The 18739-nt window shown below is 49.4% G+C and overlaps 1 pseudogene; it reads right to left on the minus strand.

The window, feature by feature from the left end:
* Positions 1 to 693: 693 nt before the first annotated feature.
* On the minus strand, positions 694 to 5453 carry LOC123051579 (ABC transporter G family member 1-like; annotated as a pseudogene).
* Between the last annotated feature and the right edge of the window lie 13286 nt (positions 5454 to 18739).

Below are 18739 nucleotides of genomic sequence, written 5' to 3' on the forward strand. Positions count from 1 at the left end.
AACAGCAAGGATGGCCCAACCAAGCACACAAGTTGTTGAGGCACTAGCCAGGTTTCAGGCACAAAGCTAGGCACATCCGAGGTATGTCTAAAAATGGCCTAGATTTAGGTAAAGAATGAGAACACTAGTAAAATCTCAAAATTCACCCATCTAGGATAGAATCCACCATTCAGGCATCAATTAGGGTTGCCCGGTTTTAGGCAAGCGCTACCTAGCTTTTTTTAGGCCAATCAGCCTCCATATATGGGCCAACCATAATGCCTCCCGAGACACCGAAGCACGGCATAATATCTGCATTTTGGCCTGCTGCACTTGGGTCTGGAACGCAGTAGTATTATCCATTTTTTGTGGGTTTAGTAATTTTTTCACACGCAAGCGCTCATATATACACATACATTCACCCCTATGAACACACACACATCCCATACCACTATGAGCACAAGACTGGTCCGGCATATCATATTGAGATTTTACGAAGTCACCATAAGCACCTTGTAGTCGATGGAAACATCTCCTCCCACTGAACGTTCATCACCGGAAATCCTGAAATAAGTCCAGAAAAATGCGAGCACCAGGACTTGAACCCTGGTCGGCTGGGGATAACACGTCCTCCTAAGCTAGCTTCTTTCACATCTAAAATATGCCACTCCTAGACAAATTTGATATTGTTGCTAGCTACCTTGGGAAATACCCTCGACTAATGAATATAGTGGTGATTTATTCAAGAGAAAATAAACATATAAGGAATACAACCATCTCAATATCTATGCTTTTATCTATGCAAACTACATACATATATGATACAAATAAAACATGTCTTGTTATCTTATATAAAACTACATACATATAGTAATAGTTACACTTTTACTATGAAGGATTTTATCATGGGTTTTGCCGCATCGACAACCTTTATAATAACCAGGAAAATTACTCTGTAGATAATGACCATTCCAAGTAATATCGCAAGATCAACCCACTTTGAGTAGCCTAACTCCACTTGAAAGTTGTTCTTCAGGATATATTGACCGGTGATGACTCCATCGACACCAGCTAAATTTGGGAACACCAATCCCAAGAATTCATTTTTGTACAGTCCTTGAGTTGTATATTTGTGGTAGGATATGTAGTAAGTTGGGTACTTCCATATTGGTTTTGGGAGGTCATTTGGAAGCCTAAAGAAACCGGCGTTTAGCATTAGCAACCCTTGTACTCCAGATCCTGTGATTATACCCAGGAGAAAATCAGGTACGATGGCTGCTACAATCATCATCAAACCTTGAACCAACATTGTGCAAGCCCATAGTGTTGCGACAAAGAAGAAGAAGTGTCCTATTCCTCTTTGAAGCCCAGTTAGGTAATAAGCAATTATAGCCGGTAGCACGCATATGAGGCCCAAGTATACAGTTGATGAAAGTGTGTTGGCTATGACAAATTCAGTGACTCCTAGTGTCCACTCCTCCTTTCTTTCTCAAATATCTACATTTTACAAACGATCATGTAACCCAAAATCACAAACACAAAGTAGATTTGTGTAAGAAAGGATAATATTCCCCACCTTCATATCCTCGACAAATGATGGAAAAGCTCCGATTGCCATCATTGTCATGAAGGTGGATGTGTACATAAGCATGGATGCTCGTGCCTTAAAGGGTCAAGAAATATAAAGTGGTATTCTGTTACTAGTTGTTGTTTTTGTCGCTTCATCATATAGATTAGAAATCAACGACTTACTTGGATTGATGAATAATTGTGACCAACATTGAAGAAAATTTTCCCAATGGTTAGAAAAAGTGCCATGTAGATACCAAAGCGCAACCAATAATAGCCTATGTCTCTGTGCATGTTTATCATTGATCTTTTGGTTAGGACAACTAATTTGGTCAAGAATGTAGCTTGCCTTTGTTGAACTACATACTCTCCCTGCAGGATGATAAACCATAGAAACATGAAGCATATGAGTGAGACATATCTACTTCAAACTCAACCTAATGCGTCATCTTAGTCTAGATAATGAAGAAACATGATTTCTTTGCCTTGCTTCCATTTCAGTGTCTAAGATAGCAACAGTCCCAGAAGAACCAACCAAAGTCTGGATTACTTTCGCAGCATGCGGCGCATTAACGGTAGATTCTTCCTCAAATTCCTATGAAAATATGTTGTATATGCCTTTGAATTTCATTGGAGCTAAAATTTCAAAGTATAAAAAACCTCGAGAGATCAATTTCGTACCTCAAAGTCTATGTTTATCATCCTTAAGAAGTGACCCGAAGGATTCATCCTCAATGGGCATGGGAAGCCATTAGCATCGAAGAAGTACAAGTTACCCAAATGAGAATTGCTGTTTTTGTACACAATCTAGATATTAATTTTCATGACAAAAATAAATAGCTTACAATAACAAATACGTTTTGCTAGGAAAATGTAATGGTTATAAAAAATCGGTGTTTACATTAGTCAACAAACTTTATGTAAAAAGTTCTTAAGATGCAAAGTTTAGAAATATTTAGAACTTTTATGTCGCTGACGTCAAATGATTTTCTACCTTGTAAACATAGTGAATGTTCTAGCAAACAAAAAACTAATAATTGCATGAATCTCTAAAATTGAGAAAGATGTGTGATTTGTAAGACTTGTGTGAGCAGGTTTTACATATTTTGGAATCCTACACATAGTAAGCATGGTGGGATGTCATTCCCACTAAAGATGTCGATCCTAATGGTTCGTCTATACATGACATTCAGTATATATGCGAGGACCTGGCGCCTAAGGATATTGAGGCATCGGGAAGCTACACCATTGGCTTTACCGTACCTCACCTTCTACAATATTTTGCAATGGAAAGATGTTTCTGTTAATATAGTATTAGGGCAAATCCGTTGAACATTCAGTTTCGATGTGCTTTGATCGAGGATAAGTGGATATCAAGGCTCGATTTAGTATGTTGGATCAACTTAACTAATAAATCTGATTCCTTCCGAGGGCGGTTGCATTCTTCTTGGGTATTCTCTATTAAATCTATGTATTAGGATCATATAAATACCAGGCCTGTCAGTTTGAAAACTAAGGTTCCGCTCAAGATAAATAAGTACCCATGGTGTGTTCATCGAGGGGTAATCCTAAGGAAGGATAATTTGACAAATCTAAGTGACAAGGGAGTAAAAAATGTTGTTTATATGATCAAGGGTAAATAAATCACCATCTTTTTATTTCATGCTCGTTTGCCGCCCTTCTTTGGTTCACCATCCATGTGGCCTTCAACTGCCTTGACCTACTAGTGTAGAGAATTTGTTCGGGAAACTGATTGGGTGGGGCTTTTCCCAGGTTAAAGGTGCATATTGGAGTGAGAGTTTGTGCATTTTTATCGACATTATGGAACTGCTGTAACAACTATGAATTTAACAGAACAAAGATACCAAACTTTGCAAGTGGTCCATGAAACTTTTAATACGTATTTATTGGACAGTATCAAAAGTTTGAAATGCATCTTTGAACTTTCTAAAACAGTGACCCATGTGCATATGTAAACAGTGACCCATGTGCCCATCGCTGAGTTGGCACATTTCAGAACATTGGTTGTGTTGCAGTTCAGGCCAAAATATTGCACTAGATGTTTTTCTATGTAATACTAACACTAAAACGTATCCGTACCTCCATTGCTTTGGAAGCTGGCCCGAAATAAACCGTCTTTCCGTTGGCTAGCAGGCAGAGACCATGGAAGAGCTCGAACACCTCTGTGCTTGGCTGGTGGATGGCTGCGACGACCGTCGTCCCATTCCTTTTGGCTATCCCGACGATGCGGCTCATGACGTGGTACGACGCGGCGCTGTCAAGCCCGCTGGTCGGCTCGTCGAGGAAGATGAGCGCCGGTGACGCCAGCAGCTCAATGCAGATACTCACTCGCTTCCGCTGGCCACCGCTGATGCCCTTGGAAACGGGCCCGCCGATCCGGGTTCCGGCCACCGCGGCGAGCCCCATCTGCTTGATAACATCGTCGGCCCACGAGCGCTTCTCAGCCGGCGTCAAGGAGTCCGGCAGCTGAAGCTCCGCCGAGTAGTGCACCGCCTCCGCCACCGTCAGCGTCACCATCAGCACGTCTTCTTGGGTCACATACGCCTTTAGTGCATGCAAGCGATCGGTCGGAACTTATTATTAGGTAGTTACACGCAAACGTCGAGGCTTAATTACATCTCTATCAATATTGTAGGAGCATTGCTACACGTATGCCATTTTCTGGTAAGTAGATTTCAGTACGACAACCTTTAATAGCCATCGGTCATGTCACTTGAGATCGGCCGTATCATGTGAACGGACGGCCAGAAACGTGTAAGTCATGAGAGGGCTGTGATTTGGTTCAGTTTTAATAGGTAGCTAGCCGATTGAGAGCATTCGCATGAGCATGTGCAACTTACGGAGGTTCTGGATGCAATTTTCTGTCGGCAACCGTTGATCATGATCTCTCCACTCTCTTTCATGTTGGGTCCAAGTCGTCCTGTTTAAGCATACATGTTATGACCAAAACGTAAATGTAAACAAGGAGAGTATACCCAAACTTGTGTGCAAACTTTAGATTTAGAACTGAAGGTTAAATAATCTTCTGATGTATTTCTTTTATCGTCTTGGTCTCCGGACATGTTTTCTAAGCAATATCACAAACTGCAAGAGTATAAATACCCCAAGACCATGACTGCAACAAATTAGCAGATAACCAACATATCTCCTATCATATGTAATTTTTCCGAGCACTTTACATTATGGTTACCTAGTATCATCTAGATGTGGAGACTGGAAGATAATACAAATATTATTTTCAACGGTATCTTTTTTTCATTTCCCTAGCAAGTGTACTTCAATTACGAATTGGGTCCTTTTCTCAATAATGGGCGGGCAGATACAGTATCGGCAATGATGTACATGTACTCCTTTTGAGATAACATAGTTATGCATTTCTAGACAGGGTTGAAGAAAGTAAAGCTTTCCTTTGAGCAAAAAGTTGAGTATAAGTTTCCCGAAGATGAACATGTCAAGTTACTAGCTTATTTTGTAGGGTAGGAAAGCCATACCAGCTAAGGTATCAAGTAGAGTAGTTTTGCCACAGCCCGAAGGACCCATGAGAGCCAGTACTTCGCCAGGGCGCGCGTAGCCGCTAAGCTTATCAAGGATCACAGCACGACCCTTTCTCCCGTTCATGGCCGTCACCGAAAGGTCTTTCCATGTGAGAAATACCTCCGTAGTACCGGGCTCTACATTGTCTACCACCCCACTAGCCGGCGGCTCGGAGTCGGAGAGACAACGCGGGAAGAAGATGGGGCTGGACGGCCACGTCGACCATCCGCGCCATGAAACCATGGCGGTGCTCGACGACGTCGTCGACCGGAGTGGCTTGGTAGGGCTCGGCGTCGGAGCCCATCTCGGCAGCGGTGACGCTGCCATGTATATTCTCTCTGTGTTTTGTGTGTGTTAGGGGTTTCAGTGTGTCTACCAGCCCTTTATATAGGTCGTCCGAACTTGTGGGGATGTTTAGTTGAATATTCTGGCCTGTTAGGTAGCTAGTCATATTGCATGAGATGTGTCTTGTTAACAACCAGATATTTTTCCTTTCTAGCGCCGCTAGAATAATACGCATGTTCTAGATAATTTAATCAAAAAATGAAGATTTTTTTTGCATCGACAAATGAAGTTATATATGATGGTGATATTGGTGCTGTTAACGAACGAAAGTTCCGTTGAGAATAATACTGCATATCTATCTTGTTTTTCACTGGTTTTCAACCCGACTTTGACATAAATAGCACCAGCTTGATCCACATCACCACCTTCTCTCTTCTTTATAATACACCACCTAAATTTAGATTTTGGTCCGGAAATCACTTGTTAAGATGCTATCACATTTTAAAATACCTCAAAAAATTTATACAATTGGAATAATTCAATTATTAAGCTGAATTTTCTCTCTTGGTTTGGCAAACCGTTTACGACAAACCCACTAAGTATTGGTAGGGTTGACAAGTCATGGAGACATGACATGATAGCACTAAGGGTGTCATAATCTTGCAACGATAAACATGCTGTTGAATTAGGTTTCGTCCTTCATGGGCTTACTTCGTTTTTATAATTTTTCTCTAACTTGTAGGCCATATCTATTTTTCTAACACAAGATTGACGAAGTCATCACAGACGTCTTGTAGACGAAGGGTACCTCTTGTCCCACTGAGCGAACACCGCCAGAAAGGCGTAAATGGATAAAAAAATGCGAGCACCAATGTCAACTCTAGGGCTTGAACCCTGGAGGGTTGGTTCCACCACAAGGAACCTAACCATCTGAGGTACACACGGTTTGTCTTGACCATGTCTATTGGTTGGGCCTTAGTTTATTTCACATGACTTTACTTTTAAACATGTTGGTGATATGTGAGACCGGGTGAGACCCCCTAGGTGAATTTGACTATTTCCCTCAACAAATAATAACTAGCTAAATACCCACGTGTATTGTTGCGGAATGGGCAAAGATCATCTCGAGATATCGAATGGAGGTACTTACCTCATAATCTCTTCCAACCATCGTCCACCTCTTTGTTTTATTCCTTTCATTTATGTGTCTTGTGGCTTTTGCCCCAGGCCCAACCAATATTGTGTCATCATGTTTACGCACACTAATGGCGTGTGTTGTCACATTTTTCCACGCACCATCATTCTATTTGGCATTCAGTAGTACTCCCTCTCTCTCAGTTTACAGGGCGTGCGCGTACCCCTAGGTCGTCAATTTCAGCAACCTAATACAAGTCATATATTACAAAAAATATACCAACATAAACTTCAGATGTTCTATTTTCAAACGGTATAATTTTTGTGTTATATAGTTTATATTAGGATGATAAAATTGGCAACCTAGGTATACGCGTAGGACTTGTAAACTGAAACGAAGGTAGTAGTTGAGGTCATCTATGCATTTAATTCAATAATATTTTATATTTCCTCCTATCCACACGAAACAAACCGAGGTTTCGCTCCGCTCAATATCACCGCTTACTTTCGGCACATGCCCATCTACCAGTTCACCACAAAGTCACTATTTTGGTCCACACTCAAACTTATGATAAAGAGCGTGGTAAAACAACCAAGGGCTTGTGTGATTGTCTAGTAAGAATAACGACTTATTTATGAATAGCATGGAATTCGAAGGCGTAATTGGAAAGTCTAGGAAGCCTGATTTTCTTGAGTTCGAGTCACCTGGACCAATACGTACATATGTCATATTTAGAGGATTACAATATATAATATCCAAAAGAATAAGCTCCTTTTTTGTGCGATTACCAATTTCCTCGAAGGGAAAGGGTCATTGCCGTCGGGTGGGAGGACGTTGTGCCAAGTTATTCATCGCAGGGTGCCAACACGTGGAGCGCCGACCATTCCGGTCATTGACCACCACTGTTGTCTTAGAGCATCTCCAGCTGCGCCCCCCCTCCGGCGACTTTTTCGAAAAAACGCCCCAGTCACGCTCCCAGGACGCCGAAATTCGCCGGCTCGGCCCGTTTTTGGGCCCGGCGATCGCAGGCCGAACCCGGCGCACTAGAGGCGCTCAGGGGCTCCGGCACAAGGGAAAAGCACATCTGGCCCACACCGTCAGGCAAAAAGTCAAGTCTTTTTTTCCAGATTCGCCTCCCACCCCCCGCGCGCTCGGCCGCACAGCCGGCTGATCCCGGAACCGACCACCGCCCGCCCACCGCTAGATAGCCCATCCTCGCCGGAAAAAAGAGCAGAAGTTTCGCCGAGGCAGCCCCTCCGCCAGCAGCTGGGCGATTTTTCTGGCGTTTCCGGCCGCGGAGGGGCAGTGTTGCGGCGGGTACAAGCCCACCGCGCCCGCAAGGTGTTCGGCGATTTGTCTGCCTCGGCAATGGACTCGGACGACGAGGAAGCGCTCGCCGCGCTGCTGGAGGAGGAAGCCGAGGCCGGCGTCCAGGAAGAGGAACATCTCATGGTCCTCGCCGCCCTCGCCGGCCTGCTGCCGAGCAATGAAAAGCCGCGGCGAGGTGGCTCGGCGCCGGGGCGGATGAAAGCAAATAACCAGCATCGTCTCGAAGGCTACTGCATGCTCTACTCCGACTACTTCGCCGACGCTCCACTGCATGGCGACAAAACATTTTGGCGCCGTTATCGGATGAGCCGAAAGCTTTTTCCCTGGATTGTGAATTCCATCCGGGAGCTCGACAGCTACTTCAAGTGCAAGAAGGATTGCACCGGCAAATTTGGATTCACCTCAATCCAGAACTGCACGACAGCGATGAGGATGCTTGGATACGGAGCACCCGGTGATTAACTCGACGACTATGGGCGCATGGCCGAGTCCACCATCATTTAGTGTTTCTACAAGTTCTGCCGGGCAGTGGTGGCAGTGTTTGGACCGCAATACTTGCGAACACCCAATGCGGAAGACACTGCTCGGATCCTAGCACAGAATGCAGCAAGAGGATTTCCTGGGATGCTTGGAAGCATCGACTGCATGCATTGGAAATGGAAGAACTGCCCATTTGCTTGGCAGGGGATGTACAAAGGCGGCAAAGGCGGTTGCAGTGTGATACTTGAGGCGGTGACCACACAGGACCTCTGAATTTGGCACTCCTTTTTTGATATGCCAGGAACTCACAATGACATCAACGTGCTGTAGTGCTCCCCTGTCTTTGCCTCTTGTTGAAGGTCATTCTCCTCCGGTGAACTTCGAGGTCAATGAGCGGCAGTACAACAAGGGGTACTACTTAGCTGATGGCATCTATCCGAGATGGTCTACATTTGTGAAGACTATCTCAAACGATGTGCCAGGGGGCAAGAAGTCCCACTTTGCCAAGGTTCAGGAGGCTTGCAGGAAGTATGTCGAGCGGGCATTTGGTGTGATCCAATCTCGATTTGCTATTGTCCGGTACGCTGCTCAGACCTGGTCGAAAAATCAAATGTGGGAGATCATGACTTGCTGTGTCATCTTGCACAACATGATCATCGAGAGCGAGTAGGAAGAGCTAGTGTTTGACACTGAACCATACTACAGGTAGGGTCCTCTAGCCAAAGTTGACCACCAGCTACCAGCAACCTGGACTGCCTACCTCAGTATGCGTCAGGAGATCCGAGACCCACAAGTGCATCATCAACTGCAGCAGGATATGGTGGATCACCTATGGAGGATCAAAGGCGACGCCTAGCTCGACGTGTGATGAAATATGAGTTTTTGTTGTTGAACTATTTTATTGGACTATTTGTTGTTGAAATTTTATTTTCTGTGATGAACTATGCGATAAAAAGTTTATTTATGTTAGAATTTATTGCCGAACCACGTCGAATATGGGCCGGTATCGGGCCACTTTTCGCCGAACGTGGGACGAAAACTGGGCCGATATCAGCGCATGGGGCGACGGCTGCATGCCCAACCGCCCCAGAGCCGATTCGACCGCCGGCTCGCCCCCAGACGGCGATTTTTTTACCTCCTAGGAAGGCCAACGGCTGGAGATGCTCTTAGGCGGATGCACCGCCGGGAGCCGCAATGTGACTATGTGAGGTTGTTGTCACAGGCGACACCACACCACTGCCTTTCTTGTCCTTCTTGGATGAGAGACACTACACCCATCCGTGCGTCCATGAGGAGGCGGTGCAGAGTGGACGCCAGGATGTCGTCCTGCAGTGAGCTCGTCTCAGGGGATGCTTTCATGATGCCAGAGGATGGACGCCGATAAGGCTCTTGTGTGTCGCACCCGCCGCTTGGAGTAGCGGGCCGAGAGCAATCAGGGCTGTAGTTCTTTTCAGTTTAGCATTCAGATTCTATGTTGTGTGTAAGTGTGTACCTAGTTTGACATTAACAAGGAAACAAACACTCGAGTTATTTTTACTGCCTCTCTCATAAGTTTTAGCGAGGAAGAAAGTGATGATTTAGAAGTGATCGAGTAAATAAGCGAGTACCGATTGTAAGCATCGATAGTGAGGGAGCCAGACCTCAAGTTATTTAACGGGGAAATGAGGAATACACGAAATATGGAACACAAAAACCGACGAATTCTCTCGTGACCCCCTCGGGACGCCTCCCCAGGGCCCCGCCAGGGGACGATCTCAAGGCCGCGAGAAGCCAACAACGACGCTGCCTCTCCTCCATCGCCGCCGTCGGTGGGCCCGACGCCGAAGGGGCCGGGGTGCTGGATGCAATAGCGTCTCTAATGGATCGGCTGGGCGAGTCCAACAAGGAGCACATGCGCAGCGGCCAGGACGACGCCGTTGGTCATGCGGCGGCGGTGCTAGCCCCCATGGCCGTCGTTAACCGGCGGGTTCTCTGGCAATGGCAGGCATGGTGGCGGCCGCGTATCTGGATCCCACCCAGATCCATCACCGATTCTTCACGTGGATGGTCGGTGGCGCAATGAGGGCTCCAGTGAGGGGATGGAGGGTCTCCGTCGGAGTACCGGCGAAGGCATACGTCTTCATGGAGAGGCTTCGAGTGGTTTCAGCCAGCCGCGAGATCGGGACGACGCCTCTTCCAGTGAAAATCGCGCCTGACTGCGATCTTGGCAGATGATGGCGGCATGTCTGACGTCGTTTCCTTCTCGAGGCATTGTCGTTGCAGGTCACGTCAAGTCGATCGAGATGTTCTAGGGAAAACCCTAGACATGGGTCTACCAGATCGGATGATGACGATGCCTTGGGTGTCGTTCCCCCTCTCGGGGGCATCGTTTTGGAGCAAATGCTTGCTGGAGGAGACAAGAGGAGGAGCGGTGTTACATCTACCGCATGGCCGACGACGGACCTCAACGGCATGCCGCTGCGGAGTTTCGTCGATGGGCGCGTGTGGATGGATACGTGTAGGATGGTGGCGTTGTCTGGCCCCGTTGTGGCGTTGACGGCAGGCCTAGCAAGGTCGGTGCGACAGTTCCTTGTGACGCCCCCGATTTGACCGTACACTAATCATGCACGCAAATGTGTACGATCAAGATCAGGGACTCACGGGAAGATATCACAACACAACTCTACAACATAAATAAGTCATACAAGCATCATAATACAAGCCAGGGGCCTCGAGGGCTCGAATGCAAGTGCTCGATCATAGACGAGTCAGCGGAAGCAACAATATCTGAGTACAGACATAAGTTAAACAAGTTTGCCTTAAGAAGGCTAGCACAAACTGGGATACAGATCGAACGAGGCGCAGGCCTCCTGCCTGGGATCCTCCTAACTACTCCTGGTCGTCGTCAGCGGGCTGCACGTAGTAGTAGGCACCTCCAGTGTCGTAGGAGTCGTCGTCGACGGTGGCGTCTGGCTCCTGGACTCCAGCCTCTGGTTGCGACAATCAGGTAGAAAGGAAAGGGGGAAAAGAGGAAGGAAAGCAACCGTGAGTACTCATCCAAAGTACTCGCAAGCAAGGAGCTACTCTACATATGCAAGGGTATATGTATAAAGGACCATATCAGTGGACTGAACTGCAGAATGCCAGAATAAGGGGGGATAGCTAGTCCTGTCGAAGACTACGCTTCTGGCAGCCTCCATCTTGCAGCATGTAGAAGAGAGTAGATTGAAGTCCTCCAAGTAGCATCGCATAGCATAATCCTACTCGGCAATCCCCTCCTCGTCGCCCTGTTAGAGAGCGATCACCGGGTTGTATCTGGCACTTGGAAGGGTGTGTTTTATTAAGTATCCGGTTCTAGTTGTCATAAGGTCAAGGTACAACTCCGGGTCGTCCTTTTACCGAGGGACACAGCTATTCGAATAGATAAACTTCCCTGCAGGGGTGCACCACATAACCCAACACGCTCGATCCCATTTGGCCGGACACACTATTCTGGGTCATGCCCGGCCGCGAAAGATCAACACGTCGCAGCCCCACCTAGGCACAACAGAGAGGTCAGCACGCCGGTCTAAATCCTATGCGCGCAGGGGTCTGGGCCCATTGCACACCTGCACGTTGCGAACGCGGCCGGAAGCAGACCTAGCCTAGTGGCGTTCCAGTCCAATCCGGCGCGCGCCGCTTGGTCGCTGACGTCACGAAGGCTTCGGCTGATACCACGACGTCGAGTACCCATAACTGTTCCCGCGTAGCTGGTTAGTGCATATAGACCAAATGGCCAGACTCAGATCAAATACCAAGAACTCGTTAAGCGTGTTATGTTGAAGTAACCGCGGACGCCGTCCAGGGCCAGGCCCACCTCTCGCCTAGGTGGTCTCAACCTGCCCTGTCGCTCCGCCACAAAGATCCACTTGCGGGTACTCCTATGAGCCGACCCGACTTTAGTCACCATAGGTGTCATGTATAGATTATGTAAGTATATACCCGTGATCACCGCTCAAGTGATCACGGCCCGATAGTATAGCACAGCAGACGGACAAGAATGTAGGGCCACTGATGGAAAACTAGCATCCTATACTAAGCATGTAGGATTGCAGGTAAAGGTAACAACAGTAGTAGAAAGGACAGGCTATGCATCAGGATAGGATTAACGGAAAGCAGTAACATGCTACACTACTCTAATGCAAGCAGTATAGAGAAGAATAGGCGATATCTGGTAATCAAGGGGGGGGCTTGCCTGGTTGCTCTGGCAAGTAGGAGGGGTCGTCAACTCCGTAGTCGAACTGGGCAGCAGCAGCGTCGGTCTTGTGGTCTACCGGAGAGAAGAGAGGGAAGAAACAATGAATACAATGCAAACAGATGCATAACGATGCATGACAAAGCAAACAGCGGTGTCAGGTGTGCCCTAACGCGGTAAGAGGTGATACAGGCGAAGGGGGAAAACATCCGGGAAAGTATCTCCGGTGTTTCGCGTTTTCGGACAGATGAACCGAAGGGGGAAAGTTGCGAGTTCGATATGTTAGGGATGTGTGGCGGACGAACGGGCTGCGTATCCGGATTCGTCTCGTCGTTCTGAGCAACTTTCATGTAGAAAGTATTTTCGTCCGAGTTACGGATTATTTTATATTAATTTTTAAAGATTTAAATCATTTTTAGGATTTATTTAATAAACGTTATCCAGAATAGTAAAAGATGACGTCAGCATGACATCATGCTGATGTCAGCAGTCAACTGTGCAGTTGACTGGGTCAACTACGTGTGGGTCCCGCATGTCATACACTAGACTAACTAATCATGATTAATTAGTTTAATTAGTTGTTTAGTTTAATTAATTAAGTTAATTATTTTTATTATTATATTTTTTAATTCTTGTTTTGGTGCAGGGGGTGGACCCCAGCGGTCATTGACCCAGCCCAGCCACCCGTGCGCTGGGTTAACGGGCGCTGGAGCGTGCAGGCGCTAGCCCGAACGGGGCAAGCCCGTTATGGTGTGGTTGCGGGCGACGGTCGCCAGAGCGCGGCAGGGCCCCGGGCGGCGGTGGACTCGGCGCGACTAGAGTGCGGCCGGGCGAGCGGGCACATGACCCAGGCGCGGCATGAAGGAGGAGATCGCGGCCCCGAGGCGGAAACGAGCGTGGGGCGCGTGAAGGCGCCCGCGCTGGCGCGACCAGGGAGCGTCGAGGGGCTCCAGGGGTGTGCGCGTGCGCGGTCTGGCGGTGAGCGCGTGCTCGGTGCGAGCGTAGCCGTGGGCTGTTCCGACGATGGCAAGGAGAGGGGGAAGAGAAGCAGAGGCCGGGGCCTCACCGCGAGGTGTAGGGGACTGGCAGTGGGGGTCGAGGGGGAGGACGGGGACGACTATTCGGCGAGGCGGTGATGGGCTCCGGCGGCGAGGTCCTTGGGCGATGGGCGACGTGGTCGGGAGTGACGCCTCCAAATCTAGGAAACGGGCGGAAGGGTTGGTGGAGCCGGCGAGGAGGAGCCGAGGATGGAGCAGCGACGGCGTGGGCGATGGGGTTCCCCGGGCGGCGGCGTCGCGGTCGAACGCCACCCCGATCTATATGGGATCGAGAGGTGGTGTGGGAGAGGGGGGAGGCAATGTGGGAAGAGTGGGGGTGGATGGGGTTAGGGTTACGGGACCAGGGGCGTTAAGGGGAGTGGGGGGGGGGGGGGGTTGGGCCGGCCTGGTGGGGGGGGTGGCCGACTGGGTTGGGATGGGCCGAGGCCCATGGGAGCTGGGGATCTATCCTTTTGATTTTTTTGTTTTTCTTTTATCTTTCAATTTCTTTTCTGTTTATTTCATCTTTCAAATTATTTTAGTTTTGTAAAACATATAGTTAGTTCCTAAATTAGTAATAGTAATTATACCACTGCCACAATTAACTTGGCACCTAAATATAATAGTTTGTAATTGTTTATCATTTTAAAAGCATTTAATATTTGTTTTTACTACTGTTTTACTCATTTTAGAGTATGGAGACATTTTATAAAAATGTGGTTTCTCTATCATAATTACCTATGCATTATCTGGCTGTCCCCAAACATTTTAGTTTTAATGTTTGAAAATATTTTATTGTTTGCTTGATTTTGAATTTGAATTCGAACCGGTTTCGAACTAACGCGAGATTAGCAACAGTAATCGATGTGACGTGGTATCATTGACGTGGGATTACTGTAGCCTAATTATCCGGGCGTTACATTCCTGCTCTAGAGATGGTTCGATGGAAGATGGTGGCGGCGGCCTCTAAGAGTGCGCCAGACCGGTGTGTGCCCCAGACCCGGCAATGCGGCTTGGTTGGGGCATCCGGCTTTAGATGTTAGGTTTTGGTGCAATGTCTGTTTGGTATTTGGTTCGGACATTCGGCACCCCTTCATCAAGTGGATAGGAGTAGCGACAGATGTTGCCAAGATGATGACTTCAGACTTATTGATATATTACTTTGTAAGGTCTTTATGAATAATAAATAAAATGATTGCATGCATCACGCAGATGCAGAGATCGGGGGTCATCCTTCTTTTAAAAGAAAAAGTAGAGCGATAGTGCCCTAACTAGTATGAAACATCAATAGAGCGATGACGAGTGTATGAACAAGATAATACATCATGTAGAGCGGGAGAAACAGGTGGAAAGACGTGACACCACACATCAAATGGTATTATGCAAAGTGGAAGGACACGACGACATAACATTTGCTGAGATAGGGGGAAATCAAAAAACAATTCACCAGAAATAGTGTCTTGCATGTTAATTATGGATAGGCAAGAAGACACACCAATGAATGGAATTATACCAAAGAGGTGCAGGGTGGTCAGCGATAACGTGAAATACTTAGTTTTACACTCATCGTCATAATAGAAGTGCCTCCACATTGGTCTCCTCTCTCTTTTGGTCCTCTCTGGCAAGGCGACTAGAGCAAAAGCTTCCTTCCCTCGATCTTCCTCAGTGAGCCTGTGGATTTGCTTTCCATCTACTTGCCGCTCCAGCGGCCAATGGGCAGGAAGGGGAGTCTTGGTCCCTCTGCCTCGGCTACTAGTTAGGTTACCGTTTTAATACTCGCAAAAGTAGCACTTGAGCGGATGGTGGCGCTTCATTTTTGGACGGATGTAATTCTGTTGAACCTTTATAACATATCTCGGTCATTTCTGAAAAAATAAAACTGCCTACACGTTAATGTCTCAAAAAGTCAAAATATTTATTTTCACCGCATGACGACGGACAAGTATTCATCTCGTAGCAATTGAAAGCCGATCGTTGGTGGATCTCCCAGTCTGGCATCTTTGTAACCAGTGTACTATCTCCGTCCTGATTTATTGGTTCCTTTTGTAATTTATGCCAAAGTTTAACCATAAATTTGACTATCAAAATTTTAATGCAGGTCACAAAAAATTATAGCATCGGATTTGCATTTGAACATAGTTTTTGATGTACTCCGGGGATGTTGAGTATAATGTATATTAGGAAGACGAGATAGACTAGGATTTGTTCTGTCTTGTCTTGTACTCCAAGTAAATGATTGTACTCCTATATATATATGCCCACGAGGCTCAAGCAATACAATAAACTATTCCATCAATCCCTCTCTCCCTTCTAACATGGTATCTATCGCAAGTCGATCCTAAACCCTAGCCACCGCCGCTTCCGCACCCGCGCGCCGCCTCCGGGGCGGCCGGCCTCCATGACCGCCGCCGGGGGCCGCGCCACCCGTACCTAGGGTTCGTCCGCCGGTCGTGTTGACCGGCTGCCCTAGAGAGTCTTTTCCCCAAGCCTTGCTCCGGGGTTTTCTCTCTCCCGCCGGTCATCTTGATCGCGCGGTTTTTTTGGTTTTCTGATCTATTCTTGATCGGTTTGCGTCGTCCACCGCCGCCGTCGACCCCGAGCGACTCTACTCCAACCCCGGCGCGACCAGCCAGCCTCTCTTCCGACTCGGCGCCCACCCGCGGCCCGTCAGGGCGAGCCGCCGTCCGCGCGTCGGTCCGCCCGTCGCCCTGCGCCGTCCATCACCGCCCTACTCCGACCGGGACACCTGCATCGCCCCGACCCGGCGGCTTCGCGCCATGCGACGGCCAATCATAGCCGTCGCTCGCGCGCCGGCCCGCCCATCGATCCGCATCACCCGCCTCCGCCGTGTCTGCACGGCGGCCCGGCGGTCTACCTTGCCGGCCTCGTCCTCGCGGCTGCGTCAGGATGGCTGCGTCCGGCTCGTCGGCTGCCTCAACTCGGGCGCCGCTGGTCCGTTGGTCGTTCGGGCCTCGCTGCCCGGGCGCCGGTGTTGCTTTGGCAGCCCTGGTGCCGGTGCTGACAAGCTCGTCCGCACGATGTCCCACGCCGTCCGTCGTCGCTGGCTTCATCTCGGACTCCGCCGCCACCACGCCTCCACCGAGAGGCGTCCCCGACCTCGCGCGCGATTGGCTTGATCACCCACTCGCCGTCGTGATCCGCCTCATCTATGCCGCGCGACCGACTTGGCCCGTCGGTTACTCGCGCCTCCGCAGGTCCCATGAAGATCGTCCCCGAGTTCAGCACACCTCTCCACCAATCGAGCATCGGGCTGCCGCTGCGTCGCCCCATCGAGCCGCAGCGCCGCCGCCCGGTGGTTCTCCTCGCGGCTGCATCGACTCGTGCTTCGCCGCTGCGTCGCCCCTTCGGGCCGTAGTGCCACGATACGCGGTCCCCACCGCCGCCCCGAGGCCGTCCCCGTGGCTGCACCGACTCGCGAACCGCCGTTGCGTCGCCCCTTCGGGCCGCAGCGTCGCGGCCCGCGGTCCCCGCCGCCGCCCCGAGGTCTTCCCGCCGTCGCCCCGAACCGCCTGCCGCCGCTGCGTCGCCCCTTCGGGCCGTAGCGCCGCGGCCCGCGGTTTGCTCCGCCGTCACCGCGCGTCGAGCTCCCGTGGTATGCGCCGCGCCGTCTTCCTTGGCGCGGGAACGCCACCGTCCGCGCCGGTCTTCGTCACGCTGTCAGGGTTCTTCGCCTACTTCGAGCACCGCCGCCGCACTCCTAACCTAGCCGCCGCCGCCGCTGCTCTTCTTTGGCCGCCGCCGCCCGTCCACCCTCTTCGTCTTCGTCCAAGCACCAGCCCGTCACAAGCGTCGCCGTCATCTACCCCGACCACTTCGTCTACTCCGACCACCGTTGGTGACATCGGCCCCGCGCCGATGGACGCTGCAATCGTCGTCGAGTTCTTCTCTGCTGGCCCGTCCGACTTCTCCGACATGGCGTACAGCTCGTGCAGGTCCCTCGTCTACGCATGCCCGGTGCTGGCAACACCGATGCATGCCTTCATCCACGACGTGTCTCCGGGCCTGGCAAGCCTGGTCGGCGCTTCGTCAAATTCGTCTTCGTCCGTCTACGCATGCCCGGTGCTGGCAACACCGGTGCGTGCCTTCGTCCACGATGTGTCCCCGGGCTTGGCAAACCCGCCGCGACGCGTCGTCAACAACATTTTCTTCCCGGCGCGCCCCTACTTCGACACTACTGCGCCTATGCTAACTCGGCGCCCCCTTGCGCCTGTGGCTCCACGGCGACTTACTCGACACCGGCCACCCCGACTCGACATCGACCCCGGCATTCTTCGCACGGCTACCTCGACCACGGCTCCACCACACACGCTCTCGGCTACCTCGACAAACGGCACAAAGGGCTACAACCTGCTTGAGCAACCTCGTCGGTTTCCACTCCAGCCATGACTCCGCGATGCGTCGACCGTTACGACTGGGGGGGGGGTGGGGGGTGTCCGTCGGCTTGCCTTTGGATTCTTCTCCAGTCTCACCGTCTGTGTCGCTACCGTTGTGACTGCGGGGGGATGTTGAGTATAATGTTTATTAGGAGAGAAGAGATAGATTAGGATTTGTTCTGGCTTGTATTGTACTCCAAATAGATGATTGTACTTCTATATATATGCCCACGAGGCTTAAGCAATACAATAAACTATTCCACCAATCCCTCTCTCCCTTCTAAGAGATATCACCTTTGCTATGTATAATTTATATTTTATTAGTTAAAATCATGATCAAAGTATGATCCTTAAATACAAATGGGAGTAATAATAAACCAGGACGGAGGAAGAAATTTCGACCGTGTATGTCACAAGCGGGTTAGGGTTAGGTTGGAGCGTTGCTGGTTGGAGTATCGTGGCGAATGGCTGCTACCACCTTAATGCTGTCAAGGTCATTACTAGATCTTTTCGCCTCGACGGGTCCGTCACGTTAATGGTGTATTGGCTGTCTACGTACGTACGGCCCAACTGGCTCCCTGAACATGCTACTGTAACGAACGAATGCAGCCAAACCTACTACGTTTCATGACATACCGCGTGACGGAACTATCGTCCGACTTTTCATCGAAGCACATGATGAATGCAGTGATGCGGACGCAGCTGCGGGGAGACGCATGTTAATTGAACTCCCAGTGCTGGGTCGCTGCCAGGCATCAAGGCG

This window comes from Triticum aestivum, chromosome 2D (genome assembly GCF_018294505.1).
Source record: "Triticum aestivum cultivar Chinese Spring chromosome 2D, IWGSC CS RefSeq v2.1, whole genome shotgun sequence".
NCBI classification, from domain to species: domain Eukaryota; kingdom Viridiplantae; phylum Streptophyta; class Magnoliopsida; order Poales; family Poaceae; genus Triticum; species Triticum aestivum.